This window comes from Lissotriton vulgaris, chromosome 4_1 (genome assembly GCF_964263255.1).
Source record: "Lissotriton vulgaris chromosome 4_1, aLisVul1.2, whole genome shotgun sequence".
NCBI classification, from domain to species: Eukaryota; Metazoa; Chordata; class Amphibia; order Caudata; family Salamandridae; genus Lissotriton; species Lissotriton vulgaris.
In genome coordinates this window covers 375,788,354-375,801,562 of record NC_141691.1, presented here as the reverse complement: position 1 = coordinate 375,801,562, position 13,209 = coordinate 375,788,354, and positions in this window count along the sequence as shown.

Below are 13,209 nucleotides of genomic sequence, written 5' to 3'. Positions count from 1 at the left end.
ATAAATAATAAATGTGTATTTACATTTACTGTAGTGTGCTGGATGCGAACACCATCTTGCTTAGTCATTCCGAATGGGAGGGGGAAAAACATGAGGAGCACAGCAGAGCTGACAGAAGCAAAGACGGCACGCTGTGCTCAGCAGAAAAGAGTCCCCGGGTTGAAGGACACCGGTCCCGGAGCGTTTCTCAGTATGCTACAGGACATGGTCAATTGTGAGAACAGATGTTCCTTCCGCAGAAGATGTTAATAACGTTATCGAATTGTAACATTTGAATGTAAAATGAATAAAGGACCTGAAAACTTTGTGAACGGATGCTAAAACAAAGAAATGTCTAATGTTTCGGGTGAAGTCACCATGGGGTGACAGAACCACCTCTTGTATGGATCAATCAGCTGTTAAAATGTACGAGATGTTGCAACTTAGGTGGGATGGGTATGGAGATTGTAAGGAATAACTGGGGTGCCTTTAGGGGTGTGGTGTAGACTTGCAGGGAGGAAAAGAGGAAAGATGGATGCATCGCTGATCGTCAGTTTGCAGAGAGGTCTAGCTGTTCCTGTCCCTTACCTGTCTCGGGTCCTGTCTTCTTTTTTCCCGACCCTATCTCGGGGTACCCTCACCATTACCTAGACCAGGAGGGGTGGTTTTCCTACAGACCCACTAGGTTTGTTTTGTCGTACATGCAAATGTATTATTCTGAAACTTTTGTCTCTCCACCTATCCACTCTGTCACAATATTGTTTCATGCATAATATTTGCTGAAAACTTCTATCTCTTAATCTATCCCCTCCATTAAATGATTACTGTACATGTTGATGTAAGATACGAATGTGGTTTAGTTTGCATTTAAAGAGGACTTCTCTTTTTTGATGAATTCATTGTTTGTATTTGTGTCACTTTGCATATGAGCATTACAGAATTACAAACAAAAATTGAGATAAACTTTATTAATCATAACAAGAGTCTGTGGTTTATTCAAATAAACTGATTAAATAAGTTAGATGTGTCAGTCAGTCAGTCAAATACACTTTATTCGATTTGTTAAAAATCATAAAAGGCATAAAACATTTATATACAGAAATAAAAACATATTTCATAGATTTACAAACTCCATAGAAGGGCATTTAAGCAAGAGCGATACAAAGAGCCAGTTTATATACAGTGTGTATGAAACAATTATTTGGGAGATATAAATCCACTAGATTGCACATTTCTTGTTTTTATTCTACATGCTGCCACTAAAAAAATAGCCACACAAAATATGATGCAGGTACTACTCAGGGACTGTAAATAGGCTAAGGCATGCCTGACCTGAACAAAGCCGGCCTCTCTCAAGATTGGTACCAAATATTTTTGCTTTATGTCCGAATATAACCTGCAAAACATGATAAAATGCATGGTGTCTTGTGAGGAAAATTTATCACAGTTACAACATGGACCCCCTTCTGGTTTACATCATGATTGGTAGCTGCCTACGGAAAAGTGAATCAAGTTAAATCTAAAGTTGATTAACAAAAGTCTATGAAAAGGCTTGGTTACAATCCTAAGATATGGTTTCAACGAGGGAGAAATTTGTAGTGTATAATGCGATCTTACAGTAGATTTGAACAATTCCTGCTCCTCACGAGCCAATCTAGCCCTATCCATAAAATGCTTTTTGATCCAATTGACATCCTCCCTCCTGATACTGGATGGTAATAAGAAGAGTTCCGGACGACCTAACTGTGCGAAGGTGTATCTCACATATTCCAGCCAGGGTATATTCTTTGCATGGTCCAGTGACATGACATCGGTCAGGATAGCGTGATTAAGGGTTAATTCATGATTAAGCCATGTCTTAGCCCAGAATAGTAATGGGGCCAATTTGAGCTTGTCTGTAACATAGTCCAGACCCACCTCACAGTGAATCGAGAAGGTGGGGGTGGACTGGGGAACAGACAAGGGGAATCTCAGAAACCTGTTTTCTGCTCTTTGGATCATATCCTGCGACACATATCCCCATAGGGATGAACCATACATAGCAATTGTGATGCATTTGGTATTGTAGACCTTTAAAATAGCCTCCATGGGCCTGGCCCCCAACCTTTTCGAAAACCCCATAAGGGCAGACGTGGCTCTAGCCACAGATATACTCTTGACCTTAATTTGGGGGCCCCACGAACCCTTGTCATCAAAAACAATCCCCAAATACGGAAAAACTGTAACCCTGGAGACCACCTCACCATTGCACACAAAAGATTTAGACTTACACTTATTTCTATGGAGACCTACAACCATCGTGTGGGATTTTTTTGCGTTAATTTTTAAATCTAACCGGCCCATAAAGGCGCCGAATAGATCCAACAAACGCTAGAGACCCACCCCAGTACGGGCTAACAGGACTGCATCGTCCGCGTATAGGAGGTCCGGTATCCCTGCATCTCCTACACGCGGAACGTCCCCCTCCACTGCCTCTAGATGGTTTGCCAGGCCATTAATATAGATGGTAAAAAAGAGGGGGGCCAGGATGCATCCCTGGCGCACTCCTCGCTCTGATTTAAAACGGCTCGTGCACCTTCCCTCCTTGGTGACCCTTACTGTTGCAAACAGCTCCTGATGGAGGGACGCCATAAAATTCACCAGAGGCTTATCAATCCCGATCTCCAGTAAAATATCCCACAATTTTGCCCTGTTTACTAAATCGAAAGCCGAGGAGAGGTCCATAAAAGCCAAGAACAATGACGCCTTCTTGGCTACCGTATACTTTGAAATTAGCAAATGCAGGTTAGAACACTGGTCCAGGGTGCCTCTCTTATCTCTGAATCCAAACTGGATGTTTGATAGACCTCCCCATACTCTCGATGTTATCCCTTAGTTTAGACAATAAGACTCTGCCTAGTATCTTAATCGCAGAGTCTAAGAGAGAAATGGGTCTATAACACCCCGGGTCATCATTTCCTTTTTCCTCTCATTTATTATTTGCTTATACTCCTTCCTTAAAAAGGGGACAGCTGCCTTATCTCTCAGGGTAGTTTTTAACTGCTAAAATTAGTGCTCTATGGGCTCTTGAGCACTTGGAGTCAAACCATCTGTAGTGATTATTACCACCCTGACCTGATTTGACCGTTAGAGCATCAGAGATTTGTACACAGATAGACTCGAAAGCCCCCATGATGTCAAGTTTGTGGCATTATGGTCCTGACATATCACCATATTGCCCTCGATTTTAGGGAGTAGATCTTCGGTGAATTGTCCAGGGACTACCTTTGCTCATTTTAACCTTCTCCCTTGGTCCACAGGGCGTAAAGCTGGCCCTGGTGGCACTGGGGAAACCTTTGTGCCCATGGAATCACCCCAATGCACCTCGAGCAACACTGGGTTGTGATCACTATATATCGAAACAGTTGCTTTATAGGACACAACCCTATGTAGAATACCCGGGTCAAAAAGATGTAATCTATCACAGAGCAAGGGTCAGTACCCTTATAGGTGATTGTTCGTACCCCCCCTCGGTGTTACAGGGCTCAAAAAGATTAAAATTTGCCACCAACTCTTCAAGAGCCTCCCCTGACTTTGAATGCTCAAAATGGGGGGCCGCCGAACCCGATGGACCCTCATGTTCACCTATGGTGCACAGATCTCTACAGAGGTTTATATTAAAATCACCCAATAAAATAAACTCGAAATTAGTGTGATTATTTTGACTGAAGGTAGAAAGAAAATTTCCCAGGGCATCAATGTGTTCAATTCCATTGTCCCTAGTCCAAGAATTATAAAATTTAAATAAAATTATTTTACACATGGGGGAAACTACCCATTCCACAATTAAGACGTTCAGTGAGCTAGTTTTAATCATATTTAGGGTCCCCTTGAGTTTGAGTGAGGAAAGGGAGCTGAGGCCACCCTTCGCTCTTCCAGCAGTACTAGGGACATCAGGAACAGCAAAGCTAGTGAAGCCGTCTAGCCAAAAATTGGAAGTAGTATCCCATGATTCTTGAAAAGCTATAATGTCATGGCCAATTACAAAATCCACCCAGGCCACGTCTGCCCTTTTAGCTCTAATTCCGGCTATATTCCAGCTGATGATTTTGCAGACTGCTGGCTCGTCACGGGCAAGGGCCCTAGGCGTGACAGACTGCATTGAGGCTGGCTGTCAATCGTTTTCCTCCAGTGCCGAAAGAGGGGCAAAACGATTGCTCAAGGATGGTCCGCCACCCACCAGGGGTGTGTGTACTGGCTGCAGATGTGAGACTGCCTGAGTTCCTAACCCCCTTCTTGGGTGATGTATATGTGTGAACCCATCTGTTCTTGTCCCTCTCACTACTGGGGTCATACTCCTCCCTAACAGGGCTGGGCGAAGGCCCGCGTGATGGGGGCCTAAGGATTAATAGAAAAAACACAAAGGCACCAGTCTCATGTGACTTGCCTCTGATATATCTGAACCGTCCCAAAATAAACAATCAGCCAAGTCGGGGCTGTCGAAGTTTATTATGACACATTCCCCCTGAACAATCTTTGGGCGTTTCCCGATCCAACGCACCCTGCTAGAGAATATGATCCTATTTGAAATGTTACTCCCGCCGCTGCTAGCTTCCACACACCACATTCTAGCCTTATTTATTAGATCCTGTGCGGATTCACGCTCACCCTCGACTAATGGGAGTACACCGATAAATACTGCAGTTAATGGGGCGGCCACCGGGGGCAGGTCTAATCTTACTTGGCAGCCCCTTGCTCGCCGATTTAAAGCTGTGTTAGGCGGGTGAGCAAAACTATCAGTGCGGCCGGGAATTTCAATAAGCTACATCTGTGGTGGTACAAGCTGTGCGGGAGTCCCTAACTGGTTCTGAACCCCGCCCGTTGTTAGGCGGCATAGAGCCAGCAGATCTAGTCACCTCGTTAGGGCTTATACTTTGCGAGACCATGCCCCCTCTATGCAATGCAGGGACTAAGGTCAGGTTGTTAACAATTTTATCAATGAAAGTGCATTTCTTTAATAAACCAGCAAGGCAGGTATTCAAGGTTTCCACAATGTCTTTAGCAATGGACACCAACAAAGGCTCGATACGGGCAGCAAACAAGGCCTCTAGCTGGTCGCCAAAGTTAACATCAGTCCCAGTGGCAATAATTGGGGTACCGGCCGCTTTTTTCCGTCTTTTTGAGTTCCGCTTTGGTGCTTGACCAGTAACCTGTATATCCTGTGGCGAGGGCGGAGCTGGGGAGTTGCCAAGGGGGGACAAGCGATTGGAACCATAATTGGGTTAGGGTTTAACACAACCACCTCTGGCTCTAGGGGAATGTGGGGCACATGGGCGGTGTCTACTGAATGGTTCAAGGGTGGGGGAGGAGACATGCCCAACTCATGTTCGGCGTTCGCAATTTCTTTTGTAAGAGCCCCCACAGCTGAGGTAAGGTAGGAAATAATTGATTTGGAATGTCTCGGCACCTTGGCCTTTTTCCCCCCTCCTCTGTAGTTACAGTGTTCTTGCGCTTACTCATGGTTAGATGTCAGAGAGCAGGCTCAGCCCTGCCTCGTCCTGCCCCGGACGGCCCGCCCTTTGCCCAGGCTTAGCCCGGCGCGTCCCGCGATGTTTTCTGTGCGGGAGCGCTATGAGGGCTGGCGCCGGCGTGCGGCTGACGTTGCTCCCCTTGGGCCTCTGGGAGTTGTAGGCGGTTGCTTGGAATTACTGCGAAGCTGTTTCCCTCACGACGCTGTGATGACTAGTGAAGCCGTTCCCCTCACGGCACGATTAACAGGTGAGGAAGCCGTTCCCCTCACAGCAGGACACAGAGCAAAGTGTGGGCAGCCGTTCCCCTCACGGCGAGCTGATGGTTTGTTTAGCGCGTCCCGCGATGCGTGGGGGCGGGAGCGCTATGAGGGCTGGCGCCGGCGTGCGGCTGACGTTTCTCCCCCTTGGGCCACTGGGAGTTGTAGGCAGTTGCTTGGAATTACCGCGAAGCTGTTTCCCTCACGGCGCTGTATTGACTAATGAAGCCGTTCCCCTCACGGCACGATTAACAGGTGAGGAAGCCGTTTCCCTCACGGCAGGGCACAGAGCAAAGTGTGGGCATCCGTTCCCCTCACGACGAGCTGATGGTTTATTTAGCGCGTCCCGCGATGCGTGGGGCGGGAGCGCTATGAGGGCTGGCGCCGGTGTGCGGCTGACATTGCTCCCCCTTGGGCCACTGGGAGTTGTAGGTGGTTGCTTGGAATTACTGCGAAGCCGTTTCCCTCACGGCGCTGTGATGACTAATGAAGTTGTTCCCCTCACGGCACGATTAACAAGTGAGGAAGCCGTTCCCCTCACGGCAGGACTCAGAGGAAAGTATGGGCAGCCGTTCCCCTCACAGGGAGCTGATGGTTTGTTTAGGGCGTTAGATGTGTCATATCATTGCCATCAACTCTTCAACTATTTGGTCCATCGACCAAGTAGAAGGAAAGTTGATGTATAGGTTAGAAATATATACAGGGGATGTTGATTAATGAAATTATAAACGGCATAGAAATGTATTTATTTATTTGTAACATTTATAAAGCGCACTGTTACCAGCCGGTGTCCTGGCGCTGATTGATCACTCCCATGACTGTGCCGAGCTTATTGCTTGAAAAGCCATGTCTTTAGGGCTTTCCGAAAAGATAACAGATCCGGAGCCTGTCTGAGGTCCAATGGTAGGGCATTCCAGGCCTTCGCTGCTCCCAGCGAGAAGCTCCTACCCCCATCGAGCTTGCTTAATTCTTGGAATCGCAATCAGCCCCTGACCAGCTGATCTGAGGGATTTGCCACTGCAAGTACTGAGTCATACACGAAGGGCCCAGCCCTTTAAGTGCCTTAAATACTGAGCATAGTGCTTTAAAAGCAATCAGTTTGCGCACTGGCAGCCAGTGCAGTTTCACCAGCTCTTGGGAGAAGGAGGTGAATTTGGGGGCGCCCGTGATCAAGCGGGCCGCAGCATTTTGCAACAATTGTAATTAATTGAGCAGCCCCTGTTGAGCACTGAGCAGTAGGCTATTAAAATAGTCCAGGCGGGACAGAATCAGTGCAGTCACCATTGTCTTCCTGTACTCGTCCGGTATAAAGGGCAGAATCTTGCGTATGGCCTTCAATATTAAATGGGTGGCTGAGGACAGTGCATTGACTTGAGGCTTGAAGGACAAATTATCGTCCATCAGAATCCCAAGGTTCTTGACCTTAGCAACTGGAGAGGAAGGGACGCCTAGCTCCTCCGGCCACCATCTAGGGGACCAGAAATTTTCTCTGGCCCCGAAGAGGAGCACTTCAGTCTTGGCCGAATTCAGTTTTAAACAGTTCCCTGCCATCCAGCTGCTGACTGCAAGCATGCAGTATTTAAACCTGCAGGCCATATCTTCCTCTCCCCCCGGCAGCAGCGACACCACAATCTGCGTTTCTTCTGCGTATGATGTTAAGTCGAAGCCATGAGATAGAATGACTGGTGCCAAGGATGAGACATAAACATTGAACACGGTAGGACTCAGGGATGAGCCCTGGGGAACTCCACATGGGAGCACGAACGGGTTTGACTCTAGGTCAGCCAGGGCCACCACCTGACTCCTGTTGGAGAGGAAAGCTTTCAAGATCTTGAGTGCTTTACCCTGAATCCCGCAGGTCCTCAAACGGTCCACCAGTATCGTATGGTGGACCGTATCAAAGGCCACGGACAGGTACAACAGGATCAAGGCGGCTTTGCCTCCAGCGACCATCACTTTCTGATGTCTTCCGCCGATTTAATTAGGGCAGATTCCGTTCTGTGCCCGGCCCTAAACCCATGCTGGGACATTTGAAACAAAATTGACCCCAGCACATCAGAAATACGGGTGAATGTGCATGGACCATTATTTGAGATTTTTGTAAGTATTGATCCCTGCTTAGAAATTAGGTTGCGCTGGATCAGTTTTTACTGGTAGCAGAGAGGATGGTTAATTATTGATTAGTCTGGTAATGACTATAGATTATTGATTATATGTTCTTAACACGAAAAGTTAGCGTCATGTTCTATGTTGTCTAGAAGTACAGGTACGGAGTTGCCTGAGGAATCCCGGGAATTTTGCCTGATGTAGGCAGAGAAAGAGTGTGGATAAAGAAATTACACTGCAGAAGTACTTTGTCTGTTGGAAAAAATACCAAAAAGCTATGCAGGGCTGTCAGTGTTATAATTTGGGAATTTCGTATAAATGTAGAGTGTTGTGAAAATAGCAAAGGGTCCACTTACGAAACTCTAGCCTTATCCCCAGAGGAGTAACAAGACCTCTTTTCACACCAAAAAGCCCTCTTGTGAAACTTTGGCCTTATCCCTAGAGGAGTAATAAGTCCACCCGTAGCTTGTTAGAGAAGTAAGATAATGCTGGTCGTTATTATTGCTTGCAGTGGAAGGAAATTCTTGAAAGAAAGTGAAAAACTGTCTCTATCTTAGTTAAACAGACATGGTAGCATTGTTTTGTGTTGTCACTAATCGTATTTTTTATTAAGGAGGTTTAAAAAAATATCGCCATAATATTTTTTAAAGGGAGAGTCAGTAGAAGGGGTTATACTGACGTCACGCAAAAGGCTGCGCTGACATTGGTCAGGCAGCAAGAAAGTATTGCGCTCTGATTGGTGGGTTGGTGTGAGCCGCGCTGGTATTGGTCAAGAAAGATGGAACATAGTGAGTCGTGATTCGACGGTTGGTGTAAGACTCGCTCCGCTAGTATAGGTCGAGAGCTGACAAATACAGTATATAGAACAGCGGAAGATATTTCATTGTTTTGATATAGTATATTAGTATAAAGGGATTAGAAAAATAAAGCTGCTACAAAAGATAAAGAATTTTTTCAAAAAGGACAAACCGATTGTAACTAGAGGGAGTTCCTATTACGACCCCGATAAAGCCTGCTTCTTTTATGATGTTAGAGAGAGTGTAGGACTTGGCCCTTTTTGTCTAAAGTTCCCTAAACTTTTTGCGTTTCCCCTAGACATTTTTTCTGACATGGTGTTGCCAACTTAGATGCTTTGGGTACTTTGCCACTGCTGATCAGTGTCAAAGTGCAAGTGCTCCCTTTAAAAAGAATATTGGTAATTGGTTGTCCATGGTTCATATGTTTGCCTTACTAGTAAAGTCCCTAGTAAAGTGCACTATGTGTGCCAGGGCTGATAATACAAATTCTACTAGTAGGCCTGCAGTACTACTTGTGCCACCCATACCAGTAGCCATAAAGAGGGAACTCAGGCCTGCCCTTTCAGTGCCTGCGCGCAGTTTGTCAAACTGCTATGTTGTTCTGACAAGTGCACCCACTTGGCAGAACTTACTCTTCCCTTTCTATGCACATCAGACACCCCTATGGTAGGGCAAGTACCTCCTGGGCAGGATGCAGTGCATGTGAAAGGTAGGACATGTACCAAGGTGTGTACCATTTTATTTATTTATTTATAAAGTTTTATATAGCGCGAACAAAAACTTGTATTCATAACAAATTGTGTATATATGTTCTTTGGCTCAGTACTGCACTCTGGTATTATATAGAGATGTCCTGACAGTGAAATAATCTCCATTTCAAATGTCACTGTTGAAAGGCCATCTTGCTTATAGGACAGAATAGGGAGGCTGTGTAATAGGTTTTCCAGCCTATATTCCCAAAGGCTTAAGATGGACAGGTGAAGTTTAGTATGCCTGAACTCACAATGTAATAACACATCTTTTTATGAAGGTGCTTTTTGCATTATGTGTTTATAAGCCACTCTTTTAGAAGTGGCGGGGTTTTGGTGCTCTAACATTTCTGTGTGTCTCTGCCTGGTTGTGGTTTGACTCTCTGGATTGGAAAGGGATAGAATCTGGGGAATGTCTTGACCTAGGGAAGGTGGTGAGACAGCAACAGGCTGACCTGCATTTAGAGTGTAGAGGGAGGAGAAGCCCCTAGAGGTGAAGAGGCCTGGGTTGCTGCGATAAAAAAAATTGTCCCATCTCCTGCTGAGTGATTGAGAATCCAGAACCCCTCTAATCAAAGGAAAAGGGTGCCCCAGGCAGGGTGGCACCCAGAACTGGTTTGAACAGGGGTCATTGCACCCCTGAACACAAAGACTTCAAAGCCATTGAGGGGTATAACTATGAGAGCTGAAGCCCCTGAACTTTGGAGAATGACTTGATCAAGATTGAACACAACTGAAGCTTCTTTATGGTCAAGAGGAACCTTTGCCAAGGAAGAAACAACTGAAGAGACTGAAGGAAAGGACTGACCCTTGCTGTGTGTTCTGGGGCTGGTCTGCAGTTTGCTGTTTTAACCAAGGAAAGGCTAAAGGGACTTTGCTGTGTGCTGTGTCTTCCTTCTTGAAAGGACTTTGCTGTGCTGTGTCCTGACGTAAGTTATCCCCAAGGGCCCTAGGTGAGCTGGCTCCCTGTCGCGGAAACACAGGAGAGTCTCAGGGACGCTGTGTGAGTGTGCTTTTTGCAGCCTGACACCCTCGTAAGGAGTGATCTGTGATCGTGGACACCTGGAGTCCAACCGAGGCTCAGCGACACTGTGTGTGCTTTTTACAGCCTGAACCCTTCATGAGGATTGTCCTATTATTGTGTGCATCGGAATCAAGTGAGTCTCGGTGATGCTTTGTGTATGTGCTTTGTGTAGCCTGAGACTTTCGTGAACATTGCCTTGTTAACGTGCACACCCAGAGTCCAAGTGAGTCTCAGCGACGCTATGTGGGTGTGCTTGGTACAGCCTCAGACCTTCTTGAGGATTGCCATGTTATTGTGCACCCTGAGTTAAAGTGAGACTCAGCGACGCTGTGTGTGTGTTCTTCATGCAGCCTGAGACATTCGTGAGGAGTGCTCGGTGATCGTGCACCCGAAGCTCAAATGAGTCTCAGCGACGCTGTAATATGTTCTCAAATATGTTCCAGCCTATCTTCCCAAAGGCTTAAGATGGAGAGGTGAAGTTTAGTATGCTTGAACTCACAATGTAATAACACATCTTTCTATGACGGCTGTGTGCATGTGCCCTGTGGCAGCCTAAGATCTTCATAGCAGTAGCGGCCAGGACCGGCCACCCCGGAGGAGCTGAGCCACCAGCCTGAGCACGCCATTGTCAATTCACAGAGATTGCATCGGAGGCCAAGTCGCTGGAAGAGTAGCGAAGAGTGAGTTCGCACTCCCCAGGTAACGTGTGTCGACGCTTGGGGTGGTGTGCGGACTCGGAGGGAGACGCTCTCGGCCTCTCTCTCATTCCGGCAGCACAAGCCTCTGCTCCAGCTCATATCGTGGCCCGTACTGGCCAAGGGAGTGGCAGTACGAGGTCCGGAGTGCGGAGCTGCACTTTGGATTATACCATACCTGTGTTGGGGGCAACTGTTGACAGAGGCTAACTGCGAGTCAGCACGCATTGCATTATTCCTGCATACCAAACTACCTGATTAGTGTATTACGTATGGCATTATTTCTGCATCATGAATTACCTGGCTGTTGCGTTACGCATTGCATTACTTCTACATTGCAAAGAGCTTAATTGTTGTGTTACGAATTGCATTATTTTTACATTGCACAGTGCTTGATTGTTGGTTATGCATTGCATTACTTTCCATTGCAAAGTGCCTGATTCTAGCATTACGAACTCCATAACATTGTATTAGGATTACAGTGGAATGTTTAGAAGTGCTCATTAATATCACGACATGTACAAGGGCTGGCTGGCCTAACAACCATACACTGTTATGTTATGTTATGTTACTTAGTTTTTTTGAGCGCACAGCTGCCCCAGCGAAGGGGCGTCCTGGCGCTATATCTGAAAAGGCAACATAACTAACAAAGTAAAAAGAACAGAAAATGTTAATAAGGCAGAGGAAAGAGATACGTTTCAACGGCCTTCCTAAAAACTAAAAGATCTTCTAAAGATCGAATGTGCGCAGGAAGCGCATTCCATAGCCTAGCGGCCAACACAGTGAAAGAGCGACCACCTAGTCTACTTTTTTTAAAACGCGGAACAAGTGCTAAATTTTGACCCGCAGAGCGAAGGCTACGAGATGGCGTGTACAGGGTCAGAAGATGCTGGAGAATGGTAGGGGTGTCGGTTTTGAGGATTTTGAACGCGAAACACAGAGTCTTAAACTCTATGCGCCTAATTACTGGCAGCCAATGTAATTTACAAATTGTGCTGCGGGCTGAACAGAACCGTGGCAGGCCTACCAGAGCCCTGGCAGCCGCGTTCTGCACCCGTTGAAGTCGCAGGCCCTCCGCCTGATTGGCACCCAAAAACAGTGAACTTGCGTAGTCAAGCCTTGATGCAATGCTGGCTTGAATCACCAACTGGCGAGTGGGGGCATCAAAAAATTTGAGGATAGGCCTCAAACCACGCAGGATGCCAAAGCATGTAGATGCCACCTTCTTAGTATGGCACGAGAAGGTAAGTTTGGAGTCCAGCCACACGCCAAGATTTTTAAGTTCGGAGACCGGTTTAGGGGGGGGGGTCCCAACGCGTTAGGCCACCAGCTCGCGCCCCACAGATCTGGATGTTTCCCTAGCACCATCACCTCGGTTTTGAGGGCGTTGAGCTGTAGACAGTTGGTGGTGAGCCAGCCAGCAACAGCCCTCAGACCATCCGCAAAGTTAGATGCCAATTGGTCAGAGTCCCCATTGAGAGCCACTGCCAGCTGGGTATCATCGGCGTAAGATACCATTGTGAGACCCCAACTCTTCGCAACCGCCGCCAAAGGTTGGACGTATAAGTTGAAAAGAGTGGGGCTCAACGCCGAGCCTTGCGGAACTCCTTGAGTAATGGTGTGAGGTTTTGATCTGAACGGTGGCACTACTACCTGAAATGATCGTTCCGAGAGATACGATTGGAACCAATCCAGCGCCTTGCCAGATATGCCAGCCTCACCAAGCCTGCGGATAAGAATGGTATGGGATACAGTGTCGAAGGCGGCACTAAGGTCTAATAAGACCAGTGCCGCCGTTTGACCTGCATCTAGTACAGAGCGGAGATGTTCAACCATATAGAGGAGTGTCGTCTCTGTACTATGGCCAGATCTAAAACCATTCTGTGTGGGATCCAGTAGGTGTGCAGAGGTCAGATGTTTTGTTAAGATGTTATTCACATGGGCCTCTGTGATCTTTGTCACCCATGGAAGGAGGGAGATAGGTCGATAGCTCTCCGGCTTCACTGGATCCAGTCCCGGCTTCTTTATGATGGGCATGACACAGGCCGCCTTCCAACTAGGTGGCACTGACCCGGTGGTAAGGGATTGATCC